Genomic DNA, 10289 nt, shown 5'->3' on the forward strand with positions numbered 1-10289 from the left:
GACCTTCCTGACTTTCGTAACTGAAACCCGTACCAATGATGGTTAAGAAAGATGATTCAAAATGTAAGATTACAATTTCTAGCCAATCAGTGAAAAAGTGGCGCTTTCAATGATTCTACCCATTTTGTGATGTTGATATATACTGATGATTCTGTAACCTTCCTTGGACTCAGGGAGACATGGCTCTGGCAGCATGCTTGTCCCACTTCCCACTTTTGTCCTTTTGAATATATGCCAAATAAAACTTTCTTTTTACTTTAAAAAAAAAAAAAAAAAGTCCTAAGAAGTCCTGCAATAGATACTCCTGTCTAACATAGCACTTCCCAAACTTATTTAGCAACAGTTCTCCTTTTCTGCATACAACCCCTTTGCACAAACCATAGAACACGCTAAAAAACCAATCCAAACCCACTGTCACTGAGGCGGTTCCGACTCATAGCAATCCTATAGGTCAGATGAGAACTGCCCCAGCTGCTATAATCTTTACAGAAGTAGACTACCACATCTTTCTTCTACAGAGTGGCTGGTGGGTTTGAACAGCTGACCTTTTGGTTAGCAGCTGAGTGCTTAACTGCACCACCAGGCCACTTTTTTGCTGTGTGCTATTAGATATGTAGGAAACCCTGGTGGCGTAGTGATTAAGGGCTATGGCTGCTAACCAAAAGATCGGCAGTTCAAATCTACCAGGCACTCCTTAGAAACCCTATGGGGCAGTTCTACTCTGTCCTATAGGGTCGCTATGAGTCAGAATTAACTTGACAGCAAAGGGTTTTTTTATTAGATATGTGACTCTCTGAGCCTCCTTTTCTCATCTGTGAAGAGTCCCCGTCAATCTTACAAGATTGTTGTGAAGACTGAATGAGATAACACATGGGTCTAAGAATCCAGAAGAGTCCTCATCAACTCAGGTTGCCTTCCTTCCCTTACTGCTTACCTTCCTCTTTCCATCCCAACAATCCTTACCCCCACTCTCTCCTCCACCCCCACACATTGCCATTTAATGATCTGGATTAACATCACAGTGTCCTGAGGAACCAGGATCTAGACCCAATGATTTCTCCCAACTTCTGGGCTTCTCTGAACTGCGTGACAGGAGTAGCTTCTGGACAAACCTAAAAGATTCAGAGGGCACCAAACCCTCTCAAGATGAGGCCTGTCTCTTGTTGAAATGGCAGAGAGCTGTGCCCTCCCTACCCTGCCAGCTCCATTGCCGGCACTGGTCTCTGCCCATCTGTCTAGGACAGCACTCATGCACCCTTAATTTCTGAGGCAACCCTGGAGACGCTACTCCTGAACTCTTTGCAAGACCCCCAAAATTGAAGCCTGGGAACCCCTCCAAATAGCAGCTCATGGTCCACAGGCCCGGATTAAGCACCAGCCCTGGTCTTTGGGGAAGTGAACATAAGGAGAGGTCCTCTCAATATTTGTTTCTGGGTGGCTTGAAAACTGCTCAGCACAGGAGTTCCTGGAAGCAGGCTGAAAAACTGCAAACTCCTAGGGAACCCCACAACCTAAAGGCCCCTCCAGTTCAGCTGCTTCTCTATAGCCTCAACAGGACTCTGCCAGACCACATGGCCTTCCTCAGAGCAGGAACTGAGCCAGCCTTTCTGTATAGTCCTCCTTGAAGGCCTGCACAACAACGCACAAAGACGGAGAATAAAACTGTTGAATCAAAACCACCCTTGAAAACCCAGCAGCTTCAAAAGAAGTTCTAGAAAAAAACTGAAATATGTATTTCAGAAGCTGTAACACCCTCTGATTGTAGTTTATATTAAAATAAAATACACGTGGGAACAAAAACTCAAAGGTAACATACAAAAATAATAGTTTTAGTCACTTGGAAAAAGTAAAAAGTCTGACTTCTCTCCCAAGCTCCAAGATGATATACCTAACTGTCTACTTGATAGTTCTACTTAACAAATCCAAAACAGAAGAGTTGATTCCAGTCCCTACAAACTCACTTTCTACAGTCTTCTTCATCTCAGTAAATGGCAATTTTACTTATTATTTACCCAGATTCTCAAATCAAAACCTAACCCTACTTCTCTTTCCCTCACTTTCTACATCAAATCCAATACCAATTCCTCTCATTTTACCCTCTAAACACCTCTCAAAGCTATCAACTTTGTTCCATCTCCAATGCTACCAGCTGTGGTCCAGACTACCATTATCCCTCACCTGGACTACTATAACATCCTTCCAGTAGTCTCCACACATCCACTCTGGTACCCTCCAAGCTGTTCTCTATCCACATTACAGATCTAATGACTTTTTCAAAATATAAAGCCAACTATGTCATTCTCCCACTTAAAACACTTCATGCCTTCCCATAATCCTTATAAAACTTCTAGTATGGCCTATTAAGGAATTCTACATGTGTTCTCTACCCACCTCTCCAGCTTTATCCCACACCATTTATTTGTGAGCCACAGCCATACCTTCTGTCATGGTTTGAACTGTGTCCCCCAAAAACGTGTCAACTTGGTTAGGCCATGATTCCCAGTATTGTGTGACTGTCCACCATTCTGTCATCTCATGTGATTTTCCTGTGTGTTGTAAATGCTATCACTATGATGTTAATGAGATAGATTAGCAGCAGTTATGCTGATGAGATCTACAAGATTAGATTGCGTCTTAAGCCATTTTCTTTTGAGATACAAAAGAAAGAAGTAAACAAAGAGAAAGGGGGACCTCATACCACCAAGAAAGCAGTGCTGGGAGCAGAGTGCGTCCTTTGGACCTGGGGTTCCTGCATGGAGAAGCTCCTAGTCCAGGGGAAGATTGATGAGAAGGACCTTCCTCCAGAGCTGACAGAGAGAGAAAGCATTCCCCTGGAGTTGATGCCCTGACTTTGGACTTCTAGCCTACGAGACTGTGAGAAAATAAATCTCTTTGTTAAAGCCATCTACTTGTGGTATTTCTGTCATAGCAGCACTGGATAACTAAGACACCTTCTTTCAGTTCTTTTACATCCTATGTTCTTTTCCACCAATTACCCTTTGTGCCCAGTGTTTCCTCTGCTTAAAACACTCTTAAAACTCCTTCTTTACTTTCAAATATCTTTACTTCAGGTATTTCCTGGATTAAACAAATTCTCTTGATGAGAAAATGAAAACCTTGGATCTTATGAAAAGTGACATGTCACTTACCGAAGTGGGCCGTAAGGTTGGTAAGAACAAATCTAGCATTCGCACAATAAAGCAGAAGGAAGCTGAAATTCGTGGAAGTGTTTAGTGTTGCCCCTACAATGGTAAAAATGGTCTCTCTGGCTCATGATAAAGTAACTGCAAAGACTGAGAAAGTATTAAGCTTTAAGTGTAAGCATTAACAACTATTTACATAGCATTTACACTGTATTAGGTATCATAAGTAATCTAGGGATGATTTAAAGTATACAGCAGGATATGAGTAGGTTATATGCAAATACTGCACCATTTTATATAAGGGACTTGAGCATCCTCAGATTTGGGTACCCACAGGGGTACTGGAACCAATCCCCAGCAGATATTGAGGGATGACTGTAGTCTTTTTAAGTAATTATATCTTAATGTGTAATATTTAACTAACTTTTTTATATCACACAAGTAACATCGGTTTTAGGTTTTGTTACCTTGTTTAGTCTTTGAACACATCCCTGGGTCCTTGAAAATCAAAGTAAATAAGAACAAAACTAATATATGTTGTGGGTTAGATGTGCCAAGAACTGGCTTAACCAATTACTTAGATTATCTTATTGAATTTTCACACCATCTTATCACAAAGAAACTAAGGCACAAAGGAAAAAATTAAGTAATTTACTCAGTCATATAGCTAGTAAACAAAGAACCTACATTCAAACACATGCATTCTGCCTTCTTAAACACAATGCAAATACTGCCTTTCATATAAGGGAGATGAATTCTATTTAAGTTTCTCTTACTCACTGTGCAGATACTGATAACTGTCTCCCAATATCTTTGCTCCCTTCTTCCTTAGTCCTAGAGCCCTCAGTTTTTAGCTACATGCATGCTCCTTCTAAATAAAAACTTCCTTTCTTAGCCTCCCGTATTGAATTTTTCTTATACAATTATATACGTGATCAGAAATAAATGGCTACCTTGCTTAAATCACTGTTATTTTGTGTATTTGTTTTGGAGGATTTTGTGTGTGTGTGTGACTTGTAAATGACCCTTAATCTTAACCAATTCTCTCTCCATCCTAGATATTATTGTTCTAAGACCTGGGTTAGTATCTGAGGGCTAATTTGCCAGAAATAAAACAACTATGTGATAGATTTCATTCTCTAATTAGAATGTTTAAATAAATCATGTTTGGGAGCACTCCAGGGGGGTAAATAAGGTCCTAAATTATATAGAGATAAATAAAACTGCATTGAAATCTTGTTTGGCAAAGATTAAGGTAGATATAGAAACAGTTCCCTTATATATTCACTCTTTCTCTCCCTTTTAAAGCTTCATCTTTTACCTACAAATATAAAGACTCACCTATCCTTAATAAATAAATATATATATAAATACTTTTCTCAGAACTGCCTCCCATCTCCACCTTCACTCATGTCCTCCTTCCTTTCACAACTCCACTTTTTCAAAAAGCACTACAATTGCTGTCTCCACTTTCTTAATCTCACAACACTTTTCCACCCACCAACCTCCACCAGCCTGAGCCCAAAAGAACTAGACCCTAGGTTCCCTAGACCACTCTGACAGGGATCACAATAGAGAGTCCCAGACAGAGCGGGAGAAAAATATAAAACAAAATCTAAATTCACAAAAAAGACCAGACTTACTGGTCTGACAAAGACTGGAGGAACCCCGAAACTATGGCCCCCAGGCTTCCTTCTAACTCAAAACTGAAGCTGCTGCCGAAGTTCACCTTGTAGCCAAAGATTAGAGAGGCCTATAAAACGAACAATAACACACATGAGGAACGTGCTTCTTAGATCAATCAAGTATACGAGACCAATGTGCAACACCTGCCTAGAAACAAAGACAGGAAGGCAGGAAGGGGCAGGAAAACTGGCCAACGGAAACAGGGAACCCGGGGTGTAAAGGGAAAGGGGAAGCATGCTGACACATTGCAGGGATTACAACCAATGTCACCAAACAATCTGCGTATAAATTTTTGAATGAGAAACTAATTTGCTCTGTAAACTTTCACCTAAAGCACAATAAAACAAAATAAAAAGTTGGTGGTTACATTTATCCTTCCTTTGAAACTGTCTCTTCCTCATATCTGCCTTTCAACAAGCCTCTGATCAATGGCTTCATCATCTCCAATGCATCCCAAAAATGATGTATTCTATTCTCTAGATCACTTCTGTTACACTATACTCTTTCTATTGAACATTATTAAACTGCATTTTCTTAACAATTATATCAAAATACATACAGTCTTTACCAGTAACTGAATGCTCCAGATCCACATTTCTAACACCATTCAACTGCATTTTCTTGACTGTATCAAAATACATATGGTCAGCTTAACCAGGATAGTGAATATTCCAGATTTATATTTCTAACACTGTGTAAGACATTACCATCAGGAGGCGGGGCCAAGATGGCAGAGTAGTCAGATGCTTCCTATGGTCCCTCATACAACAAAGAGCCAAAAAAACAAGTGAATCCATTATACATGACAATGTAGGAGCCCTGAACATCAAAGGCAAAGTTGACGAATCAGAATGAGTTGCAGGGGGAGGGAGAGATGGTTCAGAAGCACCGAGGAGTTGCCAGATCTGACCCAGTGGGAGCCAGCATCCTTCAGGCCATATCGGCTTGCATGTGAAATGAGGCAAGCAGTGGCACTCAGGTGTCTTCCACATCGGGAGCAGCAGAGAGTCTACTCAGGCATCCAGAATCAGCGAAAAGCAGCGCTCAATCAGCTAAAGATAAGTACACGTGTCTGACCTACGACGCAGACGAAAAAATACTTCCTTTGGGAAAAACCTCTCCCCATTTACCTGGCCCTCCCCGCTCTACCAGGGTTCCCAGGCCGGCTTCAGTGATTGCCAAGTCCCCTGGGCCAGAAGGAGGACCCATCATATGCCCTAAGCCATTCTCCCGGACTTTGAGAGGGAACCAATTAACAAATAGGAAAAAACAATCTGCCAGCTCCCCTAAGCCAGGAACTCAGGTTAGGCACAGCTCCTTTGCCTACCCACAGGAATAAGGGGTCCAGGGACTCTGAATGCTTTTCAGCTCTACATAGAACTGTGTGGGCCCATTTCAACAGCTTAGGCTCTCATTACCACAGTATAACAGGGTATATACCTAAAGCCTAACTTCAACTGTATCAGCTATATGGTGAAGGGAAAAGTTTGTAAAATTTGACACTGCTCTGCCCATTAAGCAGGGTCCTCACCTACCCAAAACAGGGGCCTGAGGATTGGTGGCTCCACCCACGCTACCTAGCCACCCACGACAGGAGTCCATAAATAAGTGGTGCCTCCTAGTCCTTACAGCCAACAGCACTGGGTGCCCATAGTCCAGCTGCAAAACCCACCAACCTACGCACTCTAGGGAATAGGGACACACTTTCCTCTCAGACACTAAGGGGCAGCCATCAGCCCTCTGCCTTGCTGAGCGCATGACCCCCGACTGCAGCCAGATACCTGTGCCTACACCAATCATCCTTGCCTATCAAGGACTGTAGGTAAGACCCTGCACTACACACTTGATGTCCGACTACCTGAACACTTGAGCTGACGCCATACAAGAGATGTAAACAGACTCCTGTGTTCACATACCTAGTAACAAATACCACCTGCTGACAGGACAGTAGACCTTCTAAGGCGCTGTCTTAGTCATCTAGTGCTGCTCTAACAGAAATACCACAAGTCGATGGCTTTAACAAATAGAAATTCATTTTCCGACAGCCTAGTAAGCAAGAAGTCCAAATTCAGGGCATCAGCTCAAGGGGAAGGCTTTCTCTCCCTGTTGGCCTTCTCATCAATCTCCTTCTGGAACAGAAGCTTCTCCACACAGGAACCCCGGGTCCAAAGGATGCACTCTGCTCCCGGCACTGCTTTCCTGGTGGTATGAGGCCCCCAATTCTCTGCTTGCTTCCCTTTCATCTCTTGCAAGATAAAAGATGGTGCAGGCCACACACCAGGGAAACTCCCTTTACATTGGATCAGGGATGTGACCTTAGTAAGGGCGTACAATCCCACCCTAATCCTCTTTAACATAAAATTACAATCACAAAATGAAGGACAACCATACCATACTGGGAATCATGGACCAGCCAAATTGATACACACATTTTTGGGTGGACATAATTAAATCCATGACAGGTACTAATAAACTAGCTCACAACAGCAACTTATTTGGGCATATAAAAACAAAACAAAACAAGAAACTAGGACAGTAAGCAAACATAAAATAAATCAACATAATAATGTATTGATGAGTTGGAAACAAGACTCAATATCAAATCACATAAAAAGGCAAGACCATGATGGCTTCAGCAAGCTCCCAAAATAAAGAATCAAGAAATTTTCCGAAGGAAGAAAACTTCTTGGAATTACCGGAGGTAGACTACAAAATATTAATATACAGAACTCTTCAAAACATCAGGCAGGACATCACGGAAAACGCAGAACAAGCCAAGGAACACACAGACAAAGCAATAGAGGAACTTAAGAAGAATAAAGAAGAGCACAGTGACAAATTTAACAGGCTGCAGGAATCCATAGAGAGACAGCAATCAGAAATCCAGAGGATAAACAATAAAATTTCAGAATTAGACAAATCAACAGAAAGTCAGAGGTGCAGAACTGAGGCAATGCAACTCAGAATTAGTGAGACTGAAGATAAAACACTTGATACAAACTTATTTCAGAAAAATCAGATAAAAGGATTTTAAAAAATAAAGAAACCCTAGGAATTACGTGGGACTCTATCAAGAGGAAAACCTATGAATCAGTGGAGTACCAGAACAGAGGGGGATAACAGCAAATACAGAGAGAACTGTTGAAGATTTGTTGGCAGAAAATATCCCTGATATCATAAAAGATATCTATCAGAGATGTTCATCAAATCCCACATAAGGTAGACACCAAAAGAAAGTCACCAAGATGTATTATAATCAAACGTGCCAAAACTGAAGATAAAGAGAGAATCTGAAGAGCAGCTAGGGATAAACGAAAAGTCATCTACAAAGGCAGGCAATAAGACTAAGCTCGGACTACTCATCAGAAACCATGCAGACAAGAAGGCAAGAGAATGACATATATAAAGCCTTGAAAGAAAAACATTGCCAGCCAAGAATTAGACATCCAGCAAAACTGTCTCTCAAACATGATGGCAAAAACAGGGCATTTCCAGATAAACAGTAGTTTAGGGAATTTGCAAAAACCAAATCAAAATTAAAAGAAATACTAAAGGGAGCCCTCCAGTTACAAAACCAATAACAACAGATAAAAATTCAAGACAAAAAACACACAACAGAGCAACCAAATATCAATCCAGATAGGCAAGTCACAAAAATAAATGAAAACTAAAACACTAAAAATAGGGAAACAGAAACGTCAATATATAGAAGATGACAACATTAAAAAAAAAGAGGAACTAAAAACTGTAGTCATAGATCCTTCATATGGAGAGAAAGTCAAGGTAATATAAAGAAACAAAAGACTGGTTTAAATTAGAAAAATAGAATAAATATTAACGTAATCACAAAGGAAACAAACAATCCTACACATCAAAAAAAAAAAAACAAAAACCATAAAGATCCAGCAAATACAAAATCAACAACAATGAAAAACATGAAAAGAAAATACATAAAGAAGAACGATTAAGCACAGAAAATTAAGTGGAACAGAGAAACGGTCAACAACACACAAAAAAAGGTATCAAAATGACAGCACTAACCTCATACCTATCGATAATTATACTGAACGTAAATGGACGAAATGCACCAGTAAAGAGACAATGGCAAATTGGATAAAAAACAAGATCCGACTATTTGCTGCCTACAAGAGACACACCTGAGACTTAAACACACAAATTAAAACTCAAAGGATGGAAAAAAATATATGAAGCAAACAACACTCAAAAAAGAGCAGGAGTGGCAATATTAAACTCTGACAAAATAGACTTTAAAGTAAAAATCCACCAGAGATGATAAGGAAGAACACTATATGATGATTAAAGGGTCACCACACCAGAACTGTAATAAATATTTAAGTACCCAACAACAGCGCTCCAAAATAGATAAAACAAACTCTAACAGCACTGAAAAGAGAGACAGACAGCTCCACAGTAATAGTAGGAGACTTCAACACACCACTTTTGGTGAAGGACACAACATCCAGAAAGAAGCTCAATAAAGACAAGAAAGATCTAAATGCCACAATCAAACAACTTGATCTCACAGTCATATACCAAACACTCCACCCAACAGCAGTCAAGTGTACTTTCTTCTCCAATGCGCGTGAACATTCTCCAGAATAGACCACATATTAGGCCATGAAACAAACCTTAAGAAACTCCAAAATATTAAAATATTACAAAGCATCTTTTCTGTCCATAAAGTTATAAAAGTAGAAAACAATAACAGAAAAAGCAAGGAAAAAAAACAAACACATGGAAACTGAACACAATGCCCAAAAACTACTACGTTACAGAGGAAATTTAGGATGGAAAAAAGAAATTCATAGAATCAAATGAGAACGAAAACACATTCTACCAGAACCTTTGCGACACACCAAAGGCAGTGCTCAGAGATCAGTTTATACCAGTAAATGCACACATCCGAAAAGAATAAAGGATCAAAATCAAAACATTAAGCCTATAATTCAAACAAGCAGAAAGAGAGCAGCAAAAGAAGCCCTCAGGCACCAGAAGAAAGGAAATAACAAGAATTAGGACGGAATTAAATAAAATAGAGAATAGAAGAACAATTGAAAGCATCAAAGGACAAAAAGCTGATTCTTTGAAAAGATCAACAAAATCCATAGCCATTGGGAAAACTGACAAAAGAAAAACAGGAGAGAAAATAAATAACCCACGTAAGAAATGAGATGGGCGGTATCACAACAGACCCAACTGAAATTAAACGAATCATAACAGGAAGTCAGTCAAAAATGGCACTCTAGGCAGAAGCACCACGCCGTCCCTCCACAGCAAAGATTCGAAAAACTAAGCCAAACATACAACAATCCTGAAACCCTAAAACATCAAATGAAGAGATAAAGAACTCAGCCAAGCACCAAATGGAGTGAGAAAACTGACAAAGAACGGAGAGCAAGGAGAGATTCATGCAGAGGTCCCCTACCAGCTAACGCAGCG

General features: G+C 40.2%; 1 protein-coding gene across 1 annotated transcript in view; it reads right to left on the reverse strand.

Moving 5' to 3' along the window:
- Positions 1-10289, reverse strand: part of MAN1A2 (mannosidase alpha class 1A member 2) — a 288295-nt gene that overhangs the window by 212438 nt on the left and 65568 nt on the right. The gene's annotated exons all lie outside the window — the stretch shown is intronic.

This window comes from Trichechus manatus, unplaced genomic scaffold (assembly GCF_000243295.1).
Source record: "Trichechus manatus latirostris isolate Lorelei unplaced genomic scaffold, TriManLat1.0 scaffold00073, whole genome shotgun sequence".
In the NCBI taxonomy this organism is placed as follows: Eukaryota; Metazoa; Chordata; class Mammalia; order Sirenia; family Trichechidae; genus Trichechus; species Trichechus manatus.